The following is a 13404-nucleotide window of genomic DNA, read 5'->3' as shown; positions in this document are numbered from 1 at the left end:
ATGTGACTCCTTCCCCAAGCTGAACGCGGAGGAAGCAAGTCAATGGATAAAGTCCAACAAGCGCTGTTTTCGCTGTGCGCGCTCACACATGGCAGCCGAATGCCGCTTAAAGAAAAGGTGCACCAAGTGCGATGGAGCCCATCTGGACATACTTCACGACAGTAACAGACGGCGCCCTTCACCCGCACCATCCAGCAGCAAAGCGAGCGTCATGTACATCGATCCCGCCAGCAGCAGTGGAGCCCGAGTACTCCTAAAAGTAGTGCGTGTGACACTAAGCTACCAGAATAAAGTCCTGGACACTTACGCCGTCCTCGATGACGGGTCAGAGAAGACCCTTCTGCTCGCCTCCGCTGCGGCCCAGCTAGGGCTGCGGGGAAGCGAAACCCAAATGACAATTCGGACAATAAGACGAGATTTGAAGACGATAAAGGGCGAGAATGTCTCATTCTCTATCGCAGCAAGCGGCCAGCCTGAGCGACGGTACCAGATTACAGACGCTTTCACCAGCCAAGAAATAGGACTGTCGCGGTACACATACCCCGTCGCCAAGCTGATGGAGAAATATGCACATCTGCGCAAGTTACCGATCCCGCTCATAGACAATGCTATGCCGACCCTGTTGATAGGCTCCGACCATGCAGACCTCATTGTCCCGATAGACCGGGTTCATACCGGACCCCGAGGCTGTCCTGCAGCAGTCGAGACCCATTTGGGATGGACTCTCCAAGGCCCGCTCGCCAAATCTCTCAACCGAAGTACAGCCACTAGATGTCTCCACTCCCGAGTCACAGAGGGAGAAACCGCACTCCTGCAACACGTAGAGCGGTTATGGACCTTGGAACAAATGCCCTTTAAGAACGGAAAGAAAGACATTCGCTCTAAAGATGACATTTACGCCATTCACCTCCTCGAGACAGGGACCAAGAGAGTCCCGGTCAACGGCGTGTTGAGATACGCCACGCCACTCCTGCGGCGAGAAGGAATGCCTACTTTCCACGCCAAGACAGACGCCACAGAACGGTACCTGCTGAACACGGAGCGGCGCTTAGCCAAGAACCCCGCCCAAGAGAGTGTATACCGCGCTGAGATTGAGAAGCTCATCACAGCGGGACACGTCACAAAGATGGACATTAAAGAGGCTGACCAGACCACTGAATCGTGGTACGTGCCTCACCACAAGGTCCATCACAACGGTAAAGACCGCATAGTATTTAACTGCAGCTACCAGATCGGATCCCAAAATCTGAATAAAGAGTTACTGCCCGGTCCCACACTCGGCCCCTCCCTACTCGGCGTTCTACTCCGCTTCCGCCAGGAAAAGGTGGCCATCAGCGGGGACATTAAAGGAATGTTCCTGCAGGTGAGATTAGTAGAGGAGGACAAGCCCCTGTTACGGTTCCTATGGAGAGAGAAGCCAGGAGATGAGCACCCAGCCATCTACCAATGGGAAGTCCTCCCCTTCGGAACGACGTGCAGCCCCTGCTGTGCTACATTTGCACTACAGAAACATGTAGCAGAGGACCCAGCAGCGGACGAAGAGGTCCGACACAGCGTAAAGAACAGCTTCTACGTAGACAACTGTCTACAAAGCCTTTCAACCCAGGAAGAAGCCGAGGCTCTCCTGATTAAACTCCGCGCCTCATTGATCAAAGGCGGCTTTGATCTCAGGCAGTGGGCCAGCAGCGATCCGCAAGTACTGCGCAGCCTCTCCTCCGAGGACAAGGCAGCCAGCAGCGAGACCTGGATGGCTACAATCCCGGGAGAAGCCCAGGAGATGACCCTGGGATTGGTGTGGCGATTCAAAACAGATTCGCTTCACTACAGACACAAGCCCCTGACTACGGAGCAGGGAAGGCCGGCGGCGGCGCCGACCACCAGACGGAGTGTGTACACAACACTCGCCCGACAATATGACCCGCTAGGATGTATTCTACCGTACACCACCAGGGCAAAAATGATTGTACGAGCATTGTGGGACAAGGACCAGGGCTGGGACGACCCCATTCCCGCACACCTTGCATCCACCTGGAGAGAGTGGGAGATGGAGCTCCACTCACTCCCAGGCGTTAATATGCGCCGAAGCTACTTCCCACCCACAGTGAGGCCAGAGACATGTAAAATGGACTTACACGTCTTCAGTGACGCCTCAGAGGTCGCATACGGATCAGTAGCCTACTTGCGGGCCCAAGAAGAGGGGGGAGAGATCTACACAGCATTTGTCCTCGCCCGCTCGAGAATAGCCCCACGCAAGCAACAATCTATCCCACGCCTAGAGCTCTGCGCAGCCCTAGCCGGAGCGCACCTAGCCACGCTCATCCAACGTGAGCTCACCATACCGGTGTCTAGAACAATCCTGTGGTCAGATTCCACGACAGTACTCGCCTGGATCAAATTGGACTCATGCAAGTACAAAGTCTTCGTGGGAGTCAGAGTCACCGAGATTCAAGACTTAACCGAAGAGTTAACCGGAGAAACAGAGTGGCGCTACGTTGATACAAAACAGAACCCAGCTGACGTCATCACCCGGGGAATGCCCCTAGATTACCTCACCCGTCGCAATGTCTACAGTGACGGCCCAGCATTCCTAAAGCTCCCGGAAGGAGAGTGGCCCACGCCTATCCCGAGGGAAGCCAGTCAGGAGGAGGCTGAGGATAAGAAGCCTGCGTTCTGTGGATTGAGCACTGTTATCTCCGCAGACCCCAACATAGATGATTGCACTACCATAGAGAGTGCACAACAAAGGACATTCCTACTACACTACCTACCGTCTCTACAGACCCGCCAGAAGTGGGTAAAGGAGAGAGACAATTTGACAGAAGGAACAGTCGTCATGATTATTGATCAATCACTGCCCAGAGCTATGTGGCCGGCCGGCCGCGTAAGCAAAGTGATCACCGGTGCCGACGGCAAGGTCCGAGCAGCTGAAGTGCTTGTCCAGGGTCGCACTTACACCCGTCCCGTGGCGAGGCTCATAGAACTGCCCCGACTCCCAGACACAATCGATGATGACCATGACCCTATAACCCTATGACTTTGTGAAGTTGACTGACCCCTACAGCGAACCCTTATGTGTAAATAGACAACGCGATTAATCTGTCTCTGCTTAACTGATTAGGTCTGGGACCAATCAGGGGGTGGCTGTTGTGAAGGGCCAGATTAAACCGAATATATATATTTATTTGTATATATATATTTAATTGTATTTGTATATTCTCTAATATTCCTTGATATCCCTTGTATATTCCTTGTACAATATGCATTGAATATCCATTCTAGCCTACTGAACATCCCATAATAGTCTCCATTCTACTATTGGTCGAGACCTTGGTGCCAGGCTGCCATACCCCCCAGACCCAGTTCAAACGTACCGCTCAACATGTACGAACAAGTCCTAGTTCCGCGTAGGAATCTGGCTACCGCACCACTAACGGTACTATTTGTTCATAGTGCGTATATATACTGCGCTACTAAAGTAGGACTTTCTTTTCAGTCCAGTTTCTTACCCTCCAATAGAGTGACAGACGTAAAGCCTCCCCGCGACGCCACGTGTGGGAGTAAGGCCAAGTTCGGCCTACCATCGGTATTGAGACATCGTGTATATTAATATTTGAATAGTCATATTTGGCACTATATCGTCGAGTTGGACGTAGTCTATTAAGCTAATAATAGTCTGTTAATATATAGTGCTTCGTGCGGTGAGAATACTATCGTAGTCAGTACCCCATCGTTTCGGGCAGAGAACTGGCTGCTTATCCAGGATGGTCGACCCCATGTGAGACTGCATCCGAGGAGCCCCAGAGCCGACGAGCGAGTGGACCTGTATACCGGATTATTCTACCGACGACAGCCCGCCTTCCCAGGCACGGATTATGCTTTGTGTACAGTGATTATTCCATGGATAAAGACCCCCGACACTGCCATGTGTTGGAACCCCCCCCCCTGGAGAGGACGCAAGGTGAGGAGACGCTCTGCAAGACGAGGTCGCTTCACGTCTCTCCCCCGTGGACCGGAGAGAGCCGGCTCACAGAGAGTCCAACTGCTTTCATCTGTGGTCCAAGGATCGCTGGCGCATTGAACTGCACTACTGTGGGTTCACCCAGGATACCCTTAGCCGGACGAGGCAGCCAGACTCTACCCCCCCCCCCTCCTACTCCTGTTGTCTTACAAGCGACCGGATTAACCCCCCTAGTGTATCCAGTCTTATAATCATTAAAGTATCATTGCTGTTATTCCTTAACTATTCCAGGTCGTATATTTACCGCCTGCGCCATCAGAGATTGGACATTCTCTATTGATATACCAACGAATACTCTTTGCCATAAAAGTGCATACTATTTCAATTCATAAATGTAATTAAGTGATTAAGTGCTTGCTCTACACACCATTGCTGTGTAGGAATAAACGCATACTTCGACTTCGTACATTTGTGTTGGATCCGTTTCATCTACGTGAGAGTGTTCATCATAATATATTTATGCCGAGTACTGGGTGGCCGAATATTAAGTACAAAGGTAGTGGTAGTAAGTATCATATCTAGTAATACAGTCAGGGAATTGTACCCCTCAGTTACAGTTACCAAGCTTCAGCTCGGACTGGAGATTGTTCCATGCAGTAGGTGCGGAAAACCTAAAAGCTTTCTTTCCCATTTCTGTTCAGACATTGGGAACAGCAAAGTGCATACAATCCTTCTGCACCCTGTTACCCTGCTCTACCATCTCCATTGTCCGCTAGGCTGTGACCTACGCTGTGATTCGGTTTAGAGATGGCCCCCGTAGAGACAACCGTCTAAGCGTCCATCCAAATTGTCAATAACGACACAGTTGTCTTGATTAGGGGCTACAAGGCGATACGAGCATCTGGAATGCTGGCTTGATAGCTTCTTCAAGGACAGGTACTACGATCAGAGAGCAGGGCATGGAGAGTTCCATCCAAAAGAAACAATATATATAATAATTAGGGATGTCCGATATTGGCATTAAAATGTAATATCGGAAATTATCGGTATCGGTTTAAAAAAATATATATATACATATTTGTTTACATTTATTTAACCTTTATTTACCCAGGCAAGCAAGTAAGAACAAATTCTTATTTTATTTATTGTGAAAAGTATGCATAATGTTGTGTTAAGAAATATGTAATGTTAATGACCTGAAATTATTCAGTTTTTTTGGTGCGGGAAACCCTGCATATATCGGTATTGGAAATCAAGAGTTGGACAATATCGGTATATCGGATATCGGTAAAAAAGCCAATATCGAACATCCCTAATAATAATGATCTGTCTGCAAATACAGGTCATGGATAAGCACAAGGCATTGGTTTGGGTGTGTATGTGGGTGTAGGTCTGTGTGTTTGTGGCAGCACATTTAAAAACTATATTATTAGTTCAATAACATAGTTTCATGACAAACGGATGAAAATGATCTGTGCCCTCGTGTGGCCAAATAGCATAACTGCAGTACTGAAAACGTACATGTTTATCAAAGAATCGCCAAGTTACCCAAAAACACTCAATATTACGTATATGCATATCCCGCCATGTCCACGTGTTAGCGTGCGCCTGCCACGTATTCTGAACCCTGTGCTAGAAAAACGACTATTCCATTACAAACATAAAGCACTCAAAGGAAGAATTTTGGGATTAATAATAAACCAGGTTGTATTTACGCAATTGAACAAGATCTGGTTCCAGTGAAACAAGGACTTACGCACAAAACCCACCAGGCGCGGGCACAAGGCATGAGGCGGGCAGGCGTTCAGCGCTTCACTTCCGCTCCCATGTTAACAAGCGAATTGAATCGCTTTGGTTGGATTCAGAGGCGTGCACCACGCGCATTTTCACAGAAATACACTCAATATCTGCATTAGTACCACACAGATAGATGTTGTTCAACCAGCTAATGTGTCTGTATCTTTCCCAATACAAATAAACCATACAATACTTTTTCAGAAGTACAGTCACACTGATTTCATCATTCTAAAATGAATTCTAACATTCTAATTAATTAGGTTATACATGCAAAATGGACAATAGAACACTGGAACTGGAAATGTTTAGAAAATCTTCAAACAGGGACTGACTTCGCATAATAGACTAGGCATTTACAGCTGTTCCAATGTAAACGTGCCTTCTTCCTCCGTGCACTTTCACCCGCTTTGAAGTCGGACTCGGTGTGGACGGCCACGTGCACGTTCTCGCACGCTTGTGCCCGCGCCTGGTGGGTTTTGTGCGTTAACTCCACTCTGCAGAAGAGCTGGTTCCAGTGACGGCCCCTCACTCTTACAGTATATGAACGTTCTGGCTGACAAGATGTCAATGGACTTATAATAAGTGTGTGTCTTGTAGTGGCTTGCTCCTATTAAAATGAAGAGCATTGCGACTCCAGTGGAACAGAGTATAGAATATCAGAGGGATTATGAACACTTCAGAAAACAGATAACGGTAACATTACGCCCAGGGAAGAATCTTCCCGGAAGATGTATGATGTCAGTCTCCAACAGAGGGTTGAAGGTACTATATATAATATATATATGTATATTAATTTAATAGTCACCATACATATATGGTAACCCATACAAACCCAAATCACTTCAACTGAAATATGCAATGTTAAAGTATTAATTATTGTATTAAATATTGTAAATAAAAGCGGCCAACTGAAAAACAATTTAATCCCATGGATTAGGAAAAAGCTAAATATGCATGAATAGCTATAATAAAGTGTTACTTTGATTTACTGTGGTCAGTTATATATCATACTGGTCATCGCGTATCGCTCTTCGCCATTATGAGATAACTCTTATCTCCTAGCACCTACTGTGCTCATGAACAAACAATTTGCACTCATGCACGTGACCAGGCCATGCCCCTGCGTCCTGCTATAAAACGCCGGACATGGTCACACTCTACCTTCCTCTTTTTTTGTTTCCAACATGGACGTTGCAGTGCACTCCGTGAACTAGTTGTTATGAAACGCAGGGAGAAATTACACAATGTTGGGTTTTCGTCTGAGGTTCACCAGCCCCTGGAATCTTCTCGGCACATCCTAACAGCGCATCGGGCCTGTCCTGGGGTTCCTCATCTCGTGACAGCGGATTGAGGGACGTCGCGCGACGGTAGCAGTCGAGCTACGTTGCGCACAGGTAGGGCCTGCGCTATCAGGCATTGATACTAGCATGAGTAATACTGCTCGTTGTCCCGTGAGACAGCCGTGTGAAGTATTGGCACGAGGGGCAGGATATTTGGGGAAACATGGTCGTCATGACTCTGTTTTGGGTGTTTTCCCAACTATCCTAGTGCGCGCGGCTAATGCTACAATGCTGGGTCTCTGTTCTTTGTTCCCCGCCGAGGGCTGTCTTTACTAAAAGGTCTTCCCTCCTCTTAACCATTCATGCTGACGGTCAATCGGTATCTAATGTTGGGGGTTTTGACGGGGGCGTGTTTACCATTTCATGGGTGGATGGGCTGAGGCTCAGGGCTGGTGTGCTTTTTGTGAATCTATGAATTGTGTGCGGGACTGGTGTTTTTCTCTGGTCTGCATCACCTTAACAATTGTGTGTATGGGCTAGCCCATTCTGCAGTGTGTTAGTGGAGTTTTCGTTAATTTATTCATTTACCCCTTCATGGGTGCACACCAAAGTGGAGGTTGCTGCATACCTACTAGTGAGGCAGTGCTTCACTAGTAGTAGTCTTTTGTCTGCAGCCACCACTGGTGCTCCGTGCTTGTGAAGCAGGTAGCATCAGTCCTTTGCCTCTGACATGGTGGAACGGTGTCCCGCCCGGCCGACGCCATGAGGCGAGTCGGCCCGGCAGGTGGCTCGTGGGCTGTTAAAGCCTATACCGCCGCGGTATAGAATTAGCAGCGTCTGGCAACATTGTTCGAATTGCTGTTTTTTCTGTCAAAAATGGTGTCGGGTGGTGGGGCCTTAGGGCCAGCCGACGTCAGAACATTGTGCGAGGTGTGGCTGTGGCGAGGCCTCCAACCAGTGGCCATGTTTCTCCCGCCTGAGGTACCCTGGACACAAAGACAATAGGTGATCACAAGGCCGACAGCCTTGGCGGCCGAGGGATCGGCTACATTAGATGAGCACGCCCTAAAAAACCGTTGCCGTCTAGGTGTGTCTAGCTCACTCTCCGGCCACTCCCCCCCAACACCAGCGGGATACGGGCTCTGATTTGTTCCCTTTGGCTGCAGGCCGCGTGCCTTCAGTGAAGCACGAGCGGCCCCACGTTTCGCTTATCATGGGGACAGGGGCTGACACCCAGTTGCTGGCTAGGCCTGGGTCTGTCCGTGAGAATGCTGTGCTGTCAAGCGGCTCCCACGCCACAAGTTCTGCATCTGTGTTTGGTGAGCCTGGTGTTGTGTCTGTCAACAAAGGTTGTCAGCGGGGGAACTCAAGGCCCAGGGGGTCGCAGCGTGAGTTCCCCCAGCCCCGCCTTTGCCAGGCCAGGTATCACGTTAGTGCCTCCCACGGCCAGAAGACCGGCAGTGGTCAGGCAGGCGCGCGTGATTTGGGTTGTAGTAATATCACTGCAGGCCTACGGTGTGTAGGAACCCACCCTATCGGGCAGTGTGGGGACCTCACGCCTTGCATGTCCAGCTGTAGAACAGTTCCTCAGCAATCCATGCCGGGGAGGTGTTCAGTGGGGGAGCTTTTGTCACCCAGTGTGATGTCAGCTTCCCCCGTATCAAACCAGCCCTTTCTGTCGGGGTCCCCCCTTGGGTGCCAATGCCTCGTTGGTAGTGTCAGGGTGCGATATCCCAGCTCCACAAGACGCCCTGCTCGCGCGGTTGGCGAGTCCAGGGTTGGCAGCGCACAGCGGGTGGGACCGGGCCGCCTATCTACGGTTCTTAGCGGACCAGCGCCAAGTGGCAGCACGTGCGCTTGGGATTATCATCACATATGGCTACGGCAGTGCCATATGTCGAGGTGGATGGAGAGAACGCTGAGGCGGGGACTTGTGTTGCAGTTTGCACAACCCCACCCGTTTTCAGGTTTGGTACAGACCCTATTGTCAAGGTCAACAGCAGTGACAGCTCTGGCCGACGAGATCCAATCTCTGTTGGCGAAGCAAGCCATCTCGTTGTGGTCCCAAAGGAGGAGGCGATGCATGGCGTTTCCTCCCGGTATTCTCTGGTGCCCGAGAAATCGGGGGGGGGGTGTCAGACCCATACTGGACCTGTCCCATGGAAGGTTCAGAATGTTGACCGTCTCCCACCTGTTGAACGCTGTCAGGTGGGGGCCTGGTTCACCTCCATAGACCTGTAGGATGCGTATTCGCATCTCGATCTTCCATCCTAGGGCTTACCTACGCTTCCTTTGCAGGGCTTAGCATACGGGTACCAGAGGCTGCCGTTCGGCTACTCTCTGGCTCCCTGCATCTTCACCAAGTGCGTGGAGACCGCGCTGGGACCTCTGCGTCGTCGGGGGTTACGCATTGTATTCTGCCATGGACGACGTTCTGGTCCTTGGCCGGTCAGGGTAGATCGCCAGGTCTCATACCAGGCAGGTGGTGTCTCACCAGCCTGGGTTTTGCTGTAGACTGGAAGTAGAGTTCTCCTCTTCCCACTCAACGGGTGGAGTACTTGGGCTTTTTCTAAGCTCAAGGTCTATATGGGCATCCCTCTTGGAGCGGCGGCGAGTGGTTGGGTTCTCGGCGCGCTCGGGAGGTTCCGTCCTAGGCCGGTTACGGCGCTGTCCGTGATGTGCCTGCTGCTGGGGTCCCTCTTGGCCTCCTCTTCATGAGGAGGATGCAGAGGTGGTTTTTTTCCAGTATGGAAATGGACCCGGTGTGAGACATATGGAAGCGGCTGAAGGTTCCCATGTCAGTACTGGGGGACCTCGTCTTCAGGGGAGGGTCTGGTGCCCTCACCTGCGGGGTCCCCATGGGAAGCAGGCTGTCACACGTCACGGCCTTCACCGACGCCTTCCTCATGGGATGGGGGGGGACGTGTCGGGCCAGCGCAGTAGGGGGCAGCTGGCAAGACCATGCTGCCCGGTCTGCGCTACATTCAATGTGTTGGAATTGAAGGCAGTCGTTCTGGTCCTCAAACGGCTCGACCACCTTGTGGTGGGCAAGCATGTTTTGGTCAGGACGGACAACACAACGTCAGCGTTGTATATTGTCAGACAGGGAGGAGTGCGCTCCCCCCGTCTGCACCGGGCGGCGGTCGGGCTCTGGCTATGGGCATTCTCCATCTGCTCTGCCTGAGGGCTCTCCACATCCCCGGCAGAGTGAATGTGGGTGCAGGTGTGATGTCGCAGGGCGGTCCTCACCCTGACGAGTGGGGACTACGTCCAGACATAGTCGGGCAGGTCTGGGACCGATTCCGTGGCCGTCCGGGATTCTGTACGCATTCCCCCCCTTACACGTGATAGCTCAGCTGTTGGGGCAGGTACGTCGGGAGCGCGGGACTTGGTCCTGGTCGCGCCGGGCCGGGGCTCAGCTGTGTTGTCCCTGGCCCTGATTCAGCTCTTGGTGGCCCCGCCGTGGCCTGTTCCGTGGTCACTGCGGGCCCTCTCTCAGGCACGCAGAACTCTGTTCTGCCTCCTGTTCTGGGGCAGCCTCTAGGCTTGGCTGCTGACAGTGTGAATCTGGTGGGGATGCGTCGTGACTATTCTGTGGTTAACGTTATCCGGTACGGGCGCGCTCCGTCCTCTACCGCGGCTTACGCTAGGGAGTGGCGTATGGTCGAGTGTGGGGGCGGAACATTGTTCAGCCACCCTCTCGTGGAACATTCCTGCTTGGCGCTCTGCATCTCAGACCTGTGGAACGTTCTCTGTCTCCGAGTTGGGACCTCCAACTGGTCCTGGGCCGGTTGTCGGAGGCCCCGTTTGAGCCTCTTGAGCAGGCGCCATTGGATCTGCTGTCTTGAAGACCGCATTCTTTTTGGCCATCACCTCCGCTAAACGCGTGGGTGAGCTGTGTGCTCTCTCGGTGCGGCCTGAGTGTCTGTCTATTTGGCCGATAGCGGTGCGACTCTGAGGCCTAATCCAGTCTTCATGCCAAAGAATATCCAGAGCTCTTTCGCTCCAGGGATATTGTGGTTCAGACGTTTTTCATCCAGCTTCTCACGTTAGTGAGTTGGAGGCGGGCCTTCACCTGTCGTGTCCTGTCCGTGCACTGGGGGTTTACCTCAGGACTCGGGCTCTCAGGGCTTCCGTTCAACTGTTTGTTTGTTACGGTGGCCCTTGCGCGGGTAAGGTCCAAGCAGCACCTGTCACATTGGTTGTGCGGGGGCGTTGACTTTTGCTGCACGTTGGCTGGACAGGTACCCCCTCGGGTTGCTGCCCTTTTAGGGGGGGCCTCGGTGGAGGACATCTGTGCTGCAGCCTCCTGGTCCTCCCCGGGTCCCTTCATTAAGTTTGACCTCATGGACATGACTGGGGGTTTTGCCTCCCAGCCGGTTTTGAGGTCTGGGACCTCCCCTGCGTCCCGCCAGTTGGTAGGCTAGCAGGGGTGTGTGGGTGTGTGCCACGGGGTGCTGTGTCACACGTGGTCCCGCCTTTACTGTGCCTTTTCAGGGGTCTTTGGTTCCCCCTTTTTCCGCACTTTGGTGGAGTTGACTGCCTCCCCCCCTTCGTTAGGACGGGCGGGTGGACGGGACTCCCCTCCTCCCTGGTAGTGGGGTTTACGGGCCCTCAGGGGGTACACTTGTCAGGGCATGCGTCTGCTCTGTCCCATATCTCATTATGGTAAAGAGCGATACGCGATGACCAGTATGATAATATAACGAAAGGTTATCCTATAACCTAGTTATATGAATACTGGCAGAGCGTCTCGCTCTTGGCACCCTGAGGTCCCTTGATTGGGTTTTCAGTGTTGGAAACTTTTTTCCGAGGAAGGTAGAGTGTGACCATGTCCGGCGTCTTATAGCAGGACGCGGGGGCGTGGCCTGGTCACGTGCATGAGTGAAAATTGTTTGTTCATGAGCACAGTAGGTGCTAGGAGATAAGAGTCTCATAATAGCAAAGAGCGAGACGCTCTGCCAGTATTCATATAACTAGGTTATAGGATAACCTTTCGGTCTTGCATCTGGAGTCAGAATGAATTCTTGGTGGTGAAAATATTATCACAATATGAAAGATGTGTCTTGTAGTGGTTTTCTTCAAATAGAATAAAGAGCCTTACTATTCCATTGGAACAAAGCATAACATATCAGAGGGATTATGATACAGACTCAGGTGAGATATATCTATATCAAAATATCAATACATGTGTCAGTTGCAGGTTTAAGCTCCTATTCCTTTGCGAAAGCATGTAAATAAAAAAATAAGCTGTGGCCCGTTGAAATCATTGTTGTTGAATGTCAGCTGGTGAATGAATGAATGAATGAATGAATGAATGAATGAATGAATGAATGAATGAATGAATGAATGAATGAATGAATGAATGAATAAACGAATGAAAACTTTATTTAACAGATTGCAGAATGGGTACAGTACAGTACAGCTCAATACACACAACTGTTAAGGGGATGCAGACCAGAGAAATACTTGTCTTCTTTACATCAGGGTCCCCCATTTTCAATTCATAGTGACATTTATGACATATGCAACATACATGACATCATGACATTTATGACATAGGGACATACGTGACATACAGGTATATAGTACTGTTACATTTGTGACATATACGATATGCAAATATACAGTACTGTTACCCAGAGATCCTAACAGAAAATATATACATATGACATAGGTCTAGCCAGTTATCTTGATACCATTAACTTCCATTGTAAACAGTATGCGCTAATGTTAAAGAACTCATGCTGTCGTTTCATGCTCCACTTCTAAGATAGCGGCCATGATGTTATTTACATAAAAACAAAACGACCTGGCGAACATGATTCAACAGCAAACGTGCACAAAGTGTTTGCAGGTCCCCAGCTGTTGTTTTTTTGTTGTTTTATTGTGGACCCCATTAGTCTACACACTAAAGTGAGACTACTCTTCCCGGAGTCCAAACCAGCTGTAACATGTAACGCTACACTACGCTACATACAGGCTCGAGAGCAAGTACAGAGAGACATCTTTCGGCTCTCCTGTCCCTTCATTAGGTTTTACCTAAGGGACTATGAGGTCAATGTTGTCAATTAGATAGCGTTGCACGTTCATGTTAAGATACCTTCACTGTCGGCCTTTACTCACTTCCGTTTTTAAGTCCAACAGCAGTCACGGCCATTTTGTCTTATTACCCCACCCACGGGAGGATGAATCCTCACAGTCTCTAGATATATAGTTTAGAACTCTTTTGGGCAGCCATGATACAATCCCTCATTACACCCACACAAATACTGTTGTGTATATATATATATATATTTATACTGTATTGTATTGTTATGAGGTGTTCATCAAGGTGTTCATCAAGGACAAAAAGATCCCCCAGTACCT

This window comes from Notolepis coatsorum (assembly GCF_963971535.1).
Source record: "Notolepis coatsorum genome assembly, chromosome: 8".
Classification (NCBI taxonomy): domain Eukaryota; kingdom Metazoa; phylum Chordata; class Actinopteri; order Aulopiformes; family Paralepididae; genus Notolepis; species Notolepis coatsorum.
Note: the sequence above shows the minus strand (reverse complement) of the source record.